General features: G+C 49.4%; 4 non-coding genes across 4 annotated transcripts; all 4 read left to right on the top strand.

Moving 5' to 3' along the window:
• Nucleotides 1-690: 690 nt before the first annotated feature.
• Nucleotides 691-764, top strand: Trnaa-agc (transfer RNA alanine (anticodon AGC)). The gene has a single exon. It is a non-coding gene; the product is annotated as a tRNA-Ala (tRNA).
• A 4,680-nt stretch (nt 765-5,444) lies between these two features.
• Trnaa-agc (transfer RNA alanine (anticodon AGC)) lies at nt 5,445-5,518 on the top strand. Its single transcript has one exon. It is a non-coding gene; the product is annotated as a tRNA-Ala (tRNA).
• Nucleotides 5,519-7,032: 1,514 nt separating this feature from the next.
• Trnaa-agc (transfer RNA alanine (anticodon AGC)) lies at nt 7,033-7,106 on the top strand. Its single transcript has one exon. It is a non-coding gene; the product is annotated as a tRNA-Ala (tRNA).
• A 1,503-nt stretch (nt 7,107-8,609) lies between these two features.
• Trnaa-agc (transfer RNA alanine (anticodon AGC)) lies at nt 8,610-8,683 on the top strand. Its single transcript has one exon. It is a non-coding gene; the product is annotated as a tRNA-Ala (tRNA).
• The last annotated feature ends 5,228 nt before the right edge of the window (nt 8,684-13,911 follow it).

Genomic DNA, 13,911 nt, shown 5'->3' with positions numbered 1-13,911 from the left:
TTAAGACGTTCAAAACAGACGGAATTTGCATTCGTAATACCAGAGCATCGAAACTACTAGGAACTCTTGTGTATATGAACGTGTCCGCGCCTTTGTATTCTGGTACCTTCGCCGCTACAAACCAACCAACCATCGTGTCCGTGCACATCAGAGTCGCAAAGAATGGAGAATAGCCAGGCTTGGTCGTGTGTGTAGCTGTAGCTCAGTTGGCAGATCGTTCGCTTAGCGTGTGAACGGTCTCGGGTTCAAGCCCCGGCTCCTCCATGTTTTGTGGTCAGTGCATGGTAAGTGTTGGTCGCGGCGAACATAAACGCACGCAAGAAGTTGCAAAACCAGCGTCACAGACTGATATGATGTATACTGTCATAAGGAGAGCAAGATGTAAGTGTGAGGACCGGCTGTTATCGTGGTGTCATCGTGTGCAGATCTGTCTTAGGTATCACGGCTTAACGTCATTGAAGTCTAGAGGTGGACAACACGTTCGTCTTACTCAGAGCGGTGTCTGAACTCTATTTTCGACGTTATGCGTGCCACTTTCATTGTGGCCAACTACGATTCGATACAGAATGCACGAAACCTGAAAGACACCCTCACTGATACATAGAGAGTAGTGTTTGTCTGCGGAATAATGGGAGTGCAAGGGTCTGTGACGTTGATATGACTGTATGTAGCACCACAAGTTATCGGGGGGGTGGGCGTAGCTCAGATGGTAGAGCGCTCGCTTAGCGTGCGAGAGGTACTGGGATCGATACCCAGCGCCTCCAGAATTTTTAACACACCTACACGCGCACCTTGCCATGCAAGTGGAATAATTCCCAACCGGCAGAGGTGTGTAGGCAGATACAAGCGAACGATTAGCATCCACAATTGGCGAGCGTGCTTTTATTCGTGCGCAGGAAGCACCCTCCTCCCACACCTACACTTAATTTAGAAACAGTACAAATGTTCCCATAAGATTCTCAAGCCTACGTCGGAAAGATCTGCCTTGCGCCGATTTCACGTAAATCCCACTGCACGTTCCCATTCTTTGCGTGCAGTCGGCTGCTACTGATGTTGCTGGTTGTGACTGCTGATAACAGATGCCGTAGCAATCAATTCATGGAGTGAGTTGTATGTTTTGCGATAGTCTGTCTCTGACAAGGAAGCACAGGTGATATAGGTGCGAACACAGGAAGCTTGCAGCCCCTCGCTGCCTGCAGACACAGAGCAGCCACACTAGAAGAGCGGCCTAAGCCGTAGGCGAAATGTGCTCATTCGCTTTGGCGCGACGTCGAACTATAAATAAGGCTGTCACTAGCGTGAGCGTTGCGTGAGCGTCGTGTAAAGTCGGAAAAGTCATCTGCATGGGTGATTGCCAAGTTTGGGGAGCGTTTCGTAGTACGATCAGTGCAATGGAGACGCGGAAACTTGTTGTGTCCCAGTGTTTTTCAGTTGGACGACAAGAGTTTTACACAGTAGCAAAGAGCGAGGCACTGAGTTGGCATGAACAATGGAGAGCACAATGGGGCTCGAGATGTGCTTGTTACCTCAGGTGCTGTGTGATTGTCGACAAGGAGTGAAATGGACCAATTTGTGACCGCCCTTTCAATTTAAGACGTTCAAAACAGACGGAATTTGCATTCGTAATACCAGAGCATCGAAACTACTAGGAACTCTTGTGTATATGAACGTGTCCGCGCCTTTGTATTCTGGTACCTTCGCCGCTACAAACCACCCAACCATCGTGTCCGTGCACATCAGAGTCGCAAAGAATGGAGAATAGCCAGGCTTGGTCGTGTGTGTAGCTGTAGCTCAGTTGGCAGATCGTTCGCTTAGCGTGTGAACGGTCTCGGGTTCAAGCCCCGGCTCCTCCATGTTTTGTGGTCAGTGCATGGTAAGTGTTGGTCGCGGCGAACATAAACGCACGCAAGAAGTTGCAAAACCAGCGTCACAGACTGATATGATGTATACTGTCATAAGGAGAGCAAGATGTAAGTGTGAGGACCGGCTGTTATCGTGGTGTCATCGTGTGCAGATCTGTCTTAGGTATCACGGCTTAACGTCATTGAAGTCTAGAGGTGGACAACACGTTCGTCTTACTCAGAGCGGTGTCTGAACTCTATTTTCGACGTTATGCGTGCCACTTTCATTGTGGCCAACTACGATTCGATACAGAATGCACGAAACCTGAAAGACACCCTCACTGATACATAGAGAGTAGTGTTTGTCTGCGGAATAATGGGAGTGCAAGGGTCTGTGACGTTGATATGACTGTATGTAGCACTACAAGTTATCGGGGGGGTGGGCGTAACTCAGATGGTAGAGCGCTCGCTTAGCGTGCGAGAGGTACTGGGATCGATACCCAGCGCCTCCAGAATTTTTAACACACCTACACGCGCACCTTGCCATGCAAGTGGAATAATTCCCAACCGGCAGAGGTGTGTAGGCAGATACAAGCGAACGATTAGCATCCACAATTGGCGAGCGTGCTTTTATTCGTGCGCAGGAAGCACCCTCCTCCCACACCTACACTTAATTTAGAAACAGTACAAATGTTCCCATAAGATTCTCAAGCCTACGTCGGAAAGATCTGCCTTGCGCCGATTTCACGTAAATCCCACTGCACGTTCCCATTCTTTGCGTCAGTCGGCTGCTACTGGTGTTGCTGGTTGTGACTGCTGATAACAGATGCCGTAGCAATCAATTCATGGAGTGAGTTGTATGTTTTGCGATAGTCTGTCTCTGACAAGGAAGCACAGGTGATATAGGTGCGAACACAGGAAGCTTGCAGCCCCTCGCTGCCTGCAGACACAGAGCAGCCACACTAGAAGAGCGGCCTAAGCCGTAGGCGAAATGTGCTCATTCGCTTTGGCGCGACGTCGAACTGTAAATAAGGCTGTCACTAGCGTGAGCGTTGCGTGAGCGTCGTGTAAAGTCGGAAAAGTCATCTGCATGGGTGATTGCCAAGTTTGGGGAGCGTTTCGTAGTACGATCAGTGCAATGGAGACGCGGAAACTTGTTGTGTCCCAGTGTTTTTCAGTTGGACGACAAGAGTTTTACACAGTAGCAAAGAGCGAGGCACTGAGTTGGCATGAACAATGGAGAGCACAATGGGGCTCGAGATGTGCTTGTTACCTCAGGTGCTGTGTGATTGTCGACAAGGAGTGAAATGGACCAATTTGTGACCGCCCTTTCAATTTAAGACGTTCAAAACAGACGGAATTTGCATTCGTAATACCAGAGCATCGAAACTACTAGGAACTCTTGTGTATATGAACGTGTCCGCGCCTTTGTATTCTGGTACCTTCGCCGCTACAAACCAACCAACCATCGTGTCCGTGCACATCAGAGTCGCAAAGAATGGAGAATAGCCAGGCTTGGTCGTGTGTGTAGCTGTAGCTCAGTTGGCAGATCGTTCGCTTAGCGTGTGAACGGTCTCGGGTTCAAGCCCCGGCTCCTCCATGTTTTGTGGTCAGTGCATGGTAAGTGTTGGTCGCGGCGAACATAAACGCACGCAAGAAGTTGCAAAACCAGCGTCACAGACTGATATGATGTATACTGTCATAAGGAGAGCAAGATGTAAGTGTGAGGACCGGCTGTTATCGTGGTGTCATCGTGTGCAGATCTGTCTTAGGTATCACGGCTTAACGTCATTGAAGTCTAGAGGTGGACAACACGTTCGTCTTACTCAGAGCGGTGTCTGAACTCTATTTTCGACGTTATGCGTGCCACTTTCATTGTGGCCAACTACGATTCGATACAGAATGCACGAAACCTGAAAGACACCCTCACTGATACATAGAGAGTAGTGTTTGTCTGCGGAATAATGGGAGTGCAAGGGTCTGTGACGTTGATATGACTGTATGTAGCACTACAAGTTATCGGGGGGGTGGGCGTAACTCAGATGGTAGAGCGCTCGCTTAGCGTGCGAGAGGTACTGGGATCGATACCCAGCGCCTCCAGAATTTTTAACACACCTACACGCCCACCTTGCCATGCAAGTGGAATAATTCCCAACCGGCAGAGGTGTGTAGGCAGATACAAGCGAACGATTAGCATCCACAATTGGCGAGCGTGCTTTTATTCGTGCGCAGGAAGCACCCTCCTCCCACACCTACACTTAATTTAGAAACAGTACAAATGTTCCCATAAGATTCTCAAGCCTACGTCGGAAAGATCTGCCTTGCGCCGATTTCACGTAAATCCCACTGCACGTTCCCATTCTTTGCGTCAGTCGGCTGCTACTGGTGTTGCTGGTTGTGACTGCTGATAACAGATGCCGTAGCAATCAATTCATGGAGTGAGTTGTATGTTTTGCGATAGTCTGTCTCTGACAAGGAAGCACAGGTGATATAGGTGCGAACACAGGAAGCTTGCAGCCCCTCGCTGCCTGCAGACACAGAGCAGCCACACTAGAAGAGCGGCCTAAGCCGTAGGCGAAATGTGCTCATTCGCTTTGGCGCGACGTCGAACTGTAAATAAAGCTGTCACTAGCGTGAGCGTCGTGTAAAGTCGGAAAAGTCATCTGCATGGGTGATTGCCAAGTTTGGGGAGCGTTTCGTAGTACGATCAGTGCAATGGAGACGCGGAAACTTGTTGTGTCCCAGTGTTTTTCAGTTGGACGACAAGAGTTTTACACAGTAGCAAAGAGCGAGGCACTGAGTTGGCATGAACAATGGAGAGCACAATGGGGCTCGAGATGTGCTTGTTACCTCAGGTGCTGTGTGATTGTCGACAAGGAGTGAAATGGACCAATTTGTGACCGCCCTTTCAATTTAAGACGTTCAAAACAGACGGAATTTGCATTCGTAATACCAGAGCATCGAAACTACTAGGAACTCTTGTGTATATGAACGTGTCCGCGCCTTTGTATTCTGGTACCTTCGCCGCTACAAACCAACCAACCATCGTGTCCGTGCACATCAGAGTCGCAAAGAATGGAGAATAGCCAGGCTTGGTCGTGTGTGTAGCTGTAGCTCAGTTGGCAGATCGTTCGCTTAGCGTGTGAACGGTCTCGGGTTCAAGCCCCGGCTCCTCCATGTTTTGTGGTCAGTGCATGGTAAGTGTTGGTCGCGGCGAACATAAACGCACGCAAGAAGTTGCAAAACCAGCGTCACAGACTGATATGATGTATACTGTCATAAGGAGAGCAAGATGTAAGTGTGAGGACCGGCTGTTATCGTGGTGTCATCGTGTGCAGATCTGTCTTAGGTATCACGGCTTAACGTCATTGAAGTCTAGAGGTGGACAACACGTTCGTCTTACTCAGAGCGGTGTCTGAACTCTATTTTCGACGTTATGCGTGCCACTTTCATTGTGGCCAACTACGATTCGATACAGAATGCACGAAACCTGAAAGACACCCTCACTGATACATAGAGAGTAGTGTTTGTCTGCGGAATAATGGGAGTGCAAGGGTCTGTGACGTTGATATGACTGTATGTAGCACTACAAGTTATCGGGGGGGTGGGCGTAGCTCAGATGGTAGAGCGCTCGCTTAGCGTGCGAGAGGTACTGGGATCGATACCCAGCGCCTCCAGAATTTTTAACACACCTACACGCGCACCTTGCCATGCAAGTGGAATAATTCCCAACCGGCAGAGGTGTGTAGGCAGATACAAGCGAACGATTAGCATCCACAATTGGCGAGCGTGCTTTTATTCGTGCGCAGGAAGCACCCTCCTCCCACACCTACACTTAATTTAGAAACAGTACAAATGTTCCCATAAGATTCTCAAGCCTACGTCGGAAAGATCTGCCTTGCGCCGATTTCACGTAAATCCCACTGCACGTTCCCATTCTTTGCGTCAGTCGGCTGCTACTGGTGTTGCTGGTTGTGACTGCTGATAACAGATGCCGTAGCAATCAATTCATGGAGTGAGTTGTATGTTTTGCGATAGTCTGTCTCTGACAAGGAAGCACAGGTGATATAGGTGCGAACACAGGAAGCTTGCAGCCCCTCGCTGCCTGCAGACACAGAGCAGCCACACTAGAAGAGCGGCCTAAGCCGTAGGCGAAATGTGCTCATTCGCTTTGGCGCGACGTCGAACTGTAAATAAGGCTGTCACTAGCGTGAGCGTTGCGTGAGCGTCGTGTAAAGTCGGAAAAGTCATCTGCATGGGTGATTGCCAAGTTTGGGGAGCGTTTCGTAGTACGATCAGTGCAATGGAGACGCGGAAACTTGTTGTGTCCCAGTGTTTTTCAGTTGGACGACAAGAGTTTTACACAGTAGCAAAGAGCGAGGCACTGAGTTGGCATGAACAATGGAGAGCACAATGGGGCTCGAGATGTGCTTGTTACCTCAGGTGCTGTGTGATTGTCGACAAGGAGTGAAATGGACCAATTTGTGACCGCCCTTTCAATTTAAGACGTTCAAAACAGACGGAATTTGCATTCGTAATACCAGAGCATCGAAACTACTAGGAACTCTTGTGTATATGAACGTGTCCGCGCCTTTGTATTCTGGTACCTTCGCCGCTACAAACCACCCAACCATCGTGTCCGTGCACATCAGAGTCGCAAAGAATGGAGAATAGCCAGGCTTGGTCGTGTGTGTAGCTGTAGCTCAGTTGGCAGATCGTTCGCTTAGCGTGTGAACGGTCTCGGGTTCAAGCCCCGGCTCCTCCATGTTTTGTGGTCAGTGCATGGTAAGTGTTGGTCGCGGCGAACATAAACGCACGCAAGAAGTTGCAAAACCAGCGTCACAGACTGATATGATGTATACTGTCATAAGGAGAGCAAGATGTAAGTGTGAGGACCGGCTGTTATCGTGGTGTCATCGTGTGCAGATCTGTCTTAGGTATCACGGCTTAACGTCATTGAAGTCTAGAGGTGGACAACACGTTCGTCTTACTCAGAGCGGTGTCTGAACTCTATTTTCGACGTTATGCGTGCCACTTTCATTGTGGCCAACTACGATTCGATACAGAATGCACGAAACCTGAAAGACACCCTCACTGATACATAGAGAGTAGTGTTTGTCTGCGGAATAATGGGAGTGCAAGGGTCTGTGACGTTGATATGACTGTATGTAGCACTACGAGTTATCGGGGGGGTGGGCGTAGCTCAGATGGTAGAGCGCTCGCTTAGCGTGCGAGAGGTACTGGGATCGATACCCAGCGCCTCCAGAATTTTTAACACACCTACACGCGCACCTTGCCATGCAAGTGGAATAATTCCCAACCGGCAGAGGTGTGTAGGCAGATACAAGCGAACGATTAGCATCCACAATTGGCGAGCGTGCTTTTATTCGTGCGCAGGAAGCACCCTCCTCCCACACCTACACTTAATTTAGAAACAGTACAAATGTTCCCATAAGATTCTCAAGCCTACGTCGGAAAGATCTGCCTTGCGCCGATTTCACGTAAATCCCACTGCACGTTCCCATTCTTTGCGTCAGTCGGCTGCTACTGGTGTTGCTGGTTGTGACTGCTGATAACAGATGCCGTAGCAATCAATTCATGGAGTGAGTTGTATGTTTTGCGATAGTCTGTCTCTGACAAGGAAGCACAGGTGATATAGGTGCGAACACAGGAAGCTTGCAGCCCCTCGCTGCCTGCAGACACAGAGCAGCCACACTAGAAGAGCGGCCTAAGCCGTAGGCGAAATGTGCTCATTCGCTTTGGCGCGACGTCGAACTGTAAATAAGCCTGTCACTAGCGTGAGCGTCGTGTAAAGTCGGAAAAGTCATCTGCATGGGTGATTGCCAAGTTTGGGGAGCGTTTCGTAGTACGATCAGTGCAATGGAGACGCGGAAACTTGTTGTGTCCCAGTGTTTTTCAGTTGGACGACAAGAGTTTTACACAGTAGCAAAGAGCGAGGCACTGTGTTGGCATGAACAATGGAGAGCACAATGGGGCTCGAGATGTGCTTGTTACCTCAGGTGCTGTGTGATTGTCGACAAGGAGTGAAATGGACCAATTTGTGACCGCCCTTTCAATTTAAGACGTTCAAAACAGACGGAATTTGCATTCGTAATACCAGAGCATCGAAACTACTAGGAACTCTTGTGTATATGAACGTGTCCGCGCCTTTGTATTCTGGTACCTTCGCCGCTACAAACCAACCAACCATCGTGTCCGTGCACATCAGAGTCGCAAAGAATGGAGAATAGCCAGGCTTGGTCGTGTGTGTAGCTGTAGCTCAGTTGGCAGATCGTTCGCTTAGCGTGTGAACGGTCTCGGGTTCAAGCCCCGGCTCCTCCATGTTTTGTGGTCAGTGCATGGTAAGTGTTGGTCGCGGCGAACATAAACGCACGCAAGAAGTTGCAAAACCAGCGTCACAGACTGATATGATGTATACTGTCATAAGGAGAGCAAGATGTAAGTGTGAGGACCGGCTGTTATCGTGGTGTCATCGTGTGCAGATCTGTCTTAGGTATCACGGCTTAACGTCATTGAAGTCTAGAGGTGGACAACACGTTCGTCTTACTCAGAGCGGTGTCTGAACTCTATTTTCGACGTTATGCGTGCCACTTTCATTGTGGCCAACTACGATTCGATACAGAATGCACGAAACCTGAAAGACACCCTCACTGATACATAGAGAGTAGTGTTTGTCTGCGGAATAATGGGAGTGCAAGGGTCTGTGACGTTGATATGACTGTATGTAGCACTACAAGTTATCGGGGGGGTGGGCGTAGCTCAGATGGTAGAGCGCTCGCTTAGCGTGCGAGAGGTACTGGGATCGATACCCAGCGCCTCCAGAATTTTTAACACACCTACACGCGCACCTTGCCATGCAAGTGGAATAATTCCCAACCGGCAGAGGTGTGTAGGCAGATACAAGCGAACGATTAGCATCCACAATTGGCGAGCGTGCTTTTATTCGTGCGCAGGAAGCACCCTCCTCCCACACCTACACTTAATTTAGAAACAGTACAAATGTTCCCATAAGATTCTCAAGCCTACGTCGGAAAGATCTGCCTTGCGCCGATTTCACGTAAATCCCACTGCACGTTCCCATTCTTTGCGTCAGTCGGCTGCTACTGGTGTTGCTGGTTGTGACTGCTGATAACAGATGCCGTAGCAATCAATTCATGGAGTGAGTTGTATGTTTTGCGATAGTCTGTCTCTGACAAGGAAGCACAGGTGATATAGGTGCGAACACAGGAAGCTTGCAGCCCCTCGCTGCCTGCAGACACAGAGCAGCCACACTAGAAGAGCGGCCTAAGCCGTAGGCGAAATGTGCTCATTCGCTTTGGCGCGACGTCGAACTGTAAATAAGGCTGTCACTAGCGTGAGCGTCGTGTAAAGTCGGAAAAGTCATCTGCATGGGTGATTGCCAAGTTTGGGGAGCGTTTCGTAGTACGATCAGTGCAATGGAGACGCGGAAACTTGTTGTGTCCCAGTGTTTTTCAGTTGGACGACAAGAGTTTTACACAGTAGCAAAGAGCGAGGCACTGAGTTGGCATGAACAATGGAGAGCACAATGGGGCTCGAGATGTGCTTGTTACCTCAGGTGCTGTGTGATTGTCGACAAGGAGTGAAATGGACCAATTTGTGACCGCCCTTTCAATTTAAGACGTTCAAAACAGACGGAATTTGCATTCGTAATACCAGAGCATCGAAACTACTAGGAACTCTTGTGTATATGAACGTGTCCGCGCCTTTGTATTCTGGTACCTTCGCCGCTACAAACCAACCAACCATCGTGTCCGTGCACATCAGAGTCGCAAAGAATGGAGAATAGCCAGGCTTGGTCGTGTGTGTAGCTGTAGCTCAGTTGGCAGATCGTTCGCTTAGCGTGTGAACGGTCTCGGGTTCAAGCCCCGGCTCCTCCATGTTTTGTGGTCAGTGCATGGTAAGTGTTGGTCGCGGCGAACATAAACGCACGCAAGAAGTTGCAAAACCAGCGTCACAGACTGATATGATGTATACTGTCATAAGGAGAGCAAGATGTAAGTGTGAGGACCGGCTGTTATCGTGGTGTCATCGTGTGCAGATCTGTCTTAGGTATCACGGCTTAACGTCATTGAAGTCTAGAGGTGGACAACACGTTCGTCTTACTCAGAGCGGTGTCTGAACTCTATTTTCGACGTTATGCGTGCCACTTTCATTGTGGCCAACTACGATTCGATACAGAATGCACGAAACCTGAAAGACACCCTCACTGATACATAGAGAGTAGTGTTTGTCTGCGGAATAATGGGAGTGCAAGGGTCTGTGACGTTGATATGACTGTATGTAGCACTACAAGTTATCGGAGGGGTGGGCGTAACTCAGATGGTAGAGCGCTCGCTTAGCGTGCGAGAGGTACTGGGATCGATACCCAGCGCCTCCAGAATTTTTAACACACCTACACGCGCACCTTGCCATGCAAGTGGAATAATTCCCAACCGGCAGAGGTGTGTAGGCAGATACAAGCGAACGATTAGCATCCACAATTGGCGAGCGTGCTTTTATTCGTGCGCAGGAAGCACCCTCCTCCCACACCTACACTTAATTTAGAAACAGTACAAATGTTCCCATAAGATTCTCAAGCCTACGTCGGAAAGATCTGCCTTGCGCCGATTTCACGTAAATCCCACTGCACGTTCCCATTCTTTGCGTCAGTCGGCTGCTACTGGTGTTGCTGGTTGTGACTGCTGATAACAGATGCCGTAGCAATCAATTCATGGAGTGAGTTGTATGTTTTGCGATAGTCTGTCTCTGACAAGGAAGCACAGGTGATATAGGTGCGAACACAGGAAGCTTGCAGCCCCTCGCTGCCTGCAGACACAGAGCAGCCACACTAGAAGAGCGGCCTAAGCCGTAGGCGAAATGTGCTCATTCGCTTTGGCGCGACGTCGAACTGTAAATAAGGCTGTCACTAGCGTGAGCGTCGTGTAAAGTCGGAAAAGTCATCTGCATGGGTGATTGCCAAGTTTGGGGAGCGTTTCGTAGTACGATCAGTGCAATGGAGACGCGGAAACTTGTTGTGTCCCAGTGTTTTTCAGTTGGACGACAAGAGTTTTACACAGTAGCAAAGAGCGAGGCACTGAGTTGGCATGAACAATGGAGAGCACAATGGGGCTCGAGATGTGCTTGTTACCTCAGGTGCTGTGTGATTGTCGACAAGGAGTGAAATGGACCAATTTGTGACCGCCCTTTCAATTTAAGACGTTCAAAACAGACGGAATTTGCATTCGTAATACCAGAGCATCGAAACTACTAGGAACTCTTGTGTATATGAACGTGTCCGCGCCTTTGTATTCTGGTACCTTCGCCGCTACAAACCAACCAACCATCGTGTCCGTGCACATCAGAGTCGCAAAGAATGGAGAATAGCCAGGCTTGGTCGTGTGTGTAGCTGTAGCTCAGTTGGCAGATCGTTCGCTTAGCGTGTGAACGGTCTCGGGTTCAAGCCCCGGCTCCTCCATGTTTTGTGGTCAGTGCATGGTAAGTGTTGGTCGCGGCGAACATAAACGCACGCAAGAAGTTGCAAAACCAGCGTCACAGACTGATATGATGTATACTGTCATAAGGAGAGCAAGATGTAAGTGTGAGGACCGGCTGTTATCGTGGTGTCATCGTGTGCAGATCTGTCTTAGGTATCACGGCTTAACGTCATTGAAGTCTAGAGGTGGACAACACGTTCGTCTTACTCAGAGCGGTGTCTGAACTCTATTTTCGACGTTATGCGTGCCACTTTCATTGTGGCCAACTACGATTCGATACAGAATGCACGAAACCTGAAAGACACCCTCACTGATACATAGAGAGTAGTGTTTGTCTGCGGAATAATGGGAGTGCAAGGGTCTGTGACGTTGATATGACTGTATGTAGCACTACAAGTTATCGGGGGGGTGGGCGTAACTCAGATGGTAGAGCGCTCGCTTAGCGTGCGAGAGGTACTGGGATCGATACCCAGCGCCTCCAGAATTTTTAACACACCTACACGCGCACCTTGCCATGCAAGTGGAATAATTCCCAACCGGCAGAGGTGTGTAGGCAGATACAAGCGAACGATTAGCATCCACAATTGGCGAGCGTGCTTTTATTCGTGCGCAGGAAGCACCCTCCTCCCACACCTACACTTAATTTAGAAACAGTACAAATGTTCCCATAAGATTCTCAAGCCTACGTCGGAAAGATCTGCCTTGCGCCGATTTCACGTAAATCCCACTGCACGTTCCCATTCTTTGCGTCAGTCGGCTGCTACTGGTGTTGCTGGTTGTGACTGCTGATAACAGATGCCGTAGCAATCAATTCATGGAGTGAGTTGTATGTTTTGCGATAGTCTGTCTCTGACAAGGAAGCACAGGTGATATAGGTGCGAACACAGGAAGCTTGCAGCCCCTCGCTGCCTGCAGACACAGAGCAGCCACACTAGAAGAGCGGCCTAAGCCGTAGGCGAAATGTGCTCATTCGCTTTGGCGCGACGTCGAACTGTAAATAAGGCTGTCACTAGCGTGAGCGTTGCGTGAGCGTCGTGTAAGGTCGGAAAAGTCATCTGCATGGGTGATTGCCAAGTTTGGGGAGCGTTTCGTAGTACGATCAGTGCAATGGAGACGCGGAAACTTGTTGTGTCCCAGTGTTTTTCAGTTGGACGACAAGAGTTTTACACAGTAGCAAAGAGCGAGGCACTGAGTTGGCATGAACAATGGAGAGCACAATGGGGCTCGAGATGTGCTTGTTACCTCAGGTGCTGTGTGATTGTCGACAAGGAGTGAAATGGACCAATTTGTGACCGCCCTTTCAATTTAAGACGTTCAAAACAGACGGAATTTGCATTCGTAATACCAGAGCATCGAAACTACTAGGAACTCTTGTGTATATGAACGTGTCCGCGCCTTTGTATTCTGGTACCTTCGCCGCTACAAACCAACCAACCATCGTGTCCGAGCACATCAGAGTCGCAAAGAATGGAGAATAGCCAGGCTTGGTCGTGTGTGTAGCTGTAGCTCAGTTGGCAGATCGTTCGCTTAGCGTGTGAACGGTCTCGGGTTCAAGCCCCAGCTCCTCCATGTTTTGTGGTCAGTGCATGGTAAGTGTTGGTCGCGGCGAACATAAACGCACGCAAGAAGTTGCAAAACCAGCGTCACAGACTGATATGATGTATACTGTCATAAGGAGAGCAAGATGTAAGTGTGAGGACCGGCTGTTATCGTGGTGTCATCGTGTGCAGATCTGTCTTAGGTATCACGGCTTAACGTCATTGAAGTCTAGAGGTGGACAACACGTTCGTCTTACTCAGAGCGGTGTCTGAACTCTATTTTCGACGTTATGCGTGCCACTTTCATTGTGGCCAACTACGATTCGATACAGAATGCACGAAACCTGAAAGACACCCTCACTGATACATAGAGAGTAGTGTTTGTCTGCGGAATAATGGGAGTGCAAGGGTCTGTGACGTTGATATGACTGTATGTAGCACCACAAGTTATCGGGGGGGTGGGCGTAGCTCAGATGGTAGAGCGCTCGCTTAGCTTGCGAGACGTACTGGGATCGATACCCAGCGCCTCCAGAATTTTTAACACACCTACACGCCCACCTTGCCATGCAAGTGGAATAATTCCCAACCGGCAGAGGTGTGTAGGCAGATACAAGCGAACGATTAGCATCCACAATTGGCGAGCGTGCTTTTATTCGTGCGCAGGAAGAACCCTCCTCCCACACCTACACTTAATTTAGAAACAGTACAAATGTTCCCATAAGATTCTCAAGCCTACGTCGGAAAGATCTGCCTTGCGCCGATTTCACGTAAATCCCACTGCACGTTCCCATTCTTTGCGTGCAGTCGGCTGCTACTGATGTTGCTGGTTGTGACTGCTGATAACAGATGCCGTAGCAATCAATTCATGGAGTGAGTTGTATGTTTTGCGATAGTCTGTCTCTGACAAGGAAGCACAGGTGATATAGGTGCGAACACAGGAAGCTTGCAGCCCCTCGCTGCCTGCAGACACAGAGCAGCCACACTAGAAGAGCGGCCTAAGCCGTAGGCGAAATGTGC

This window comes from Schistocerca gregaria, chromosome 11 (assembly GCF_023897955.1).
Source record: "Schistocerca gregaria isolate iqSchGreg1 chromosome 11, iqSchGreg1.2, whole genome shotgun sequence".
NCBI lineage: Eukaryota > Metazoa > Arthropoda > Insecta > Orthoptera > Acrididae > Schistocerca > Schistocerca gregaria.
This window is presented reverse-complemented; position numbering and strand designations above follow the sequence as displayed.